At 36.0% G+C, this 1,297-nt stretch overlaps 1 protein-coding gene across 2 annotated transcripts in view; it reads right to left on the bottom strand.

Annotated features, from left to right (window-relative positions):
- Nucleotides 1–1,297, bottom strand: part of ints1 (integrator complex subunit 1) — a 28,193-nt gene that overhangs the window by 20,876 nt on the left and 6,020 nt on the right. The window lies entirely within an intron of this gene.

The raw sequence follows: 1,297 nt of genomic DNA, 5'->3' as shown, positions 1-1,297 counted from the left end.
AATATTAATATGAAGATCTCAAACTAAAGAACAACTTAAATTATGCATTAATTGGAGTTTGTAGACAGTTTAAAATGTGTCTTTTCTGAACCGCATCGGGGGGACTGCTCGTCTGAATAAATGAAACCTATGTAGCACAGTTGTTTATACTTAAACTAAAAATATTTGACCAAAGAAAAACCAGAGCAGGACTACAGAGAGAGATAAATATGATTTAGATTTTTATTTCTGTGACTGTGTACGACCCACAGGTGACATGGCATTAACAGCAGTCGTCAGTTCATTCCTCTGCTTTAAAGCAGATCCTTTAATTCCACAGCTGACGCTGCTAAAAATTGCTTCTTTTTTTTAATGGATCTCCGAGAGCAGAACTTCAGTCTGAACTCGTAAAGTTCTTCTTTTTTACTTTGTGATGTGATTTATGAACGGACACTTCCCGGTATGTGGGGCAGGAAATACAGCCTTATATGTTTTTGGGTGGTAGATTATGCTAATCTCCTCTCCTCGTGCACGAGCACCTGATATGCATTCATCAGTTTACGCTCCTCATTTACACACTTTTCTTGAAGATAGAAGAGTTTGTTGAATCTGACGTGACATGTTCGTACGAACACTTTGTACGAACAAAAGTAAGAGAAATTTAGGATAACAATACGAACATGTTCTTGCATGAGGCCCATTGTGTTTTGCAATTGTTTCATGGTAACTTTTTATTACTAATAAGCAATAAATCAATTAGTGGCATGATAAATGAAAATGAGGTTGATAATTTATATCTGCTTCTTTGTTTTTTTTTCAAATCTCCCTCTTTTCTACTCCTCATCAAAGGAAGGAGTGAACTCTGGTATTTTCTAGATGCATGCTCTTGTAACCTCTGCATGAGAACCCTGTGAACAGGCATTTAGCTAGAAGAGCCTCTTTGGTTTTTAGCTGGCTATGCCGACCTCAGGACACCATGCCAAGCCTTGAGTTTGCAGAGTTGTTTACTTTACATTACAGTGGGTAAAATAAGTATTGAACACGTCAACATTTTTCTCAGTAAATATATTACTAAAGGTGCTAATGATATGAAATTTCCAACAGTTGTCGGTAACAACCCAAGTGATCCATACATACAAAGAAATCAAACCATAAATGTCCAGAAATGAAGTTATTTGTAATAATGTGAAATGGCACAGGGAAAAAGTATTGAACACATTTACTGAAATTTATCTAATACTTTAATTCTTCTGTAACCGATGCCATCATTATGCTTTGCAACAATAAGGTTGTGAAGGTCTTGAGAGAACTCTTTACT

Source organism: Austrofundulus limnaeus, unplaced genomic scaffold (genome assembly GCF_001266775.1).
Source record: "Austrofundulus limnaeus strain Quisiro unplaced genomic scaffold, Austrofundulus_limnaeus-1.0 Scaffold4, whole genome shotgun sequence".
In the NCBI taxonomy this organism is placed as follows: domain Eukaryota; kingdom Metazoa; phylum Chordata; class Actinopteri; order Cyprinodontiformes; family Rivulidae; genus Austrofundulus; species Austrofundulus limnaeus.
This window is presented reverse-complemented; position numbering and strand designations above follow the sequence as displayed.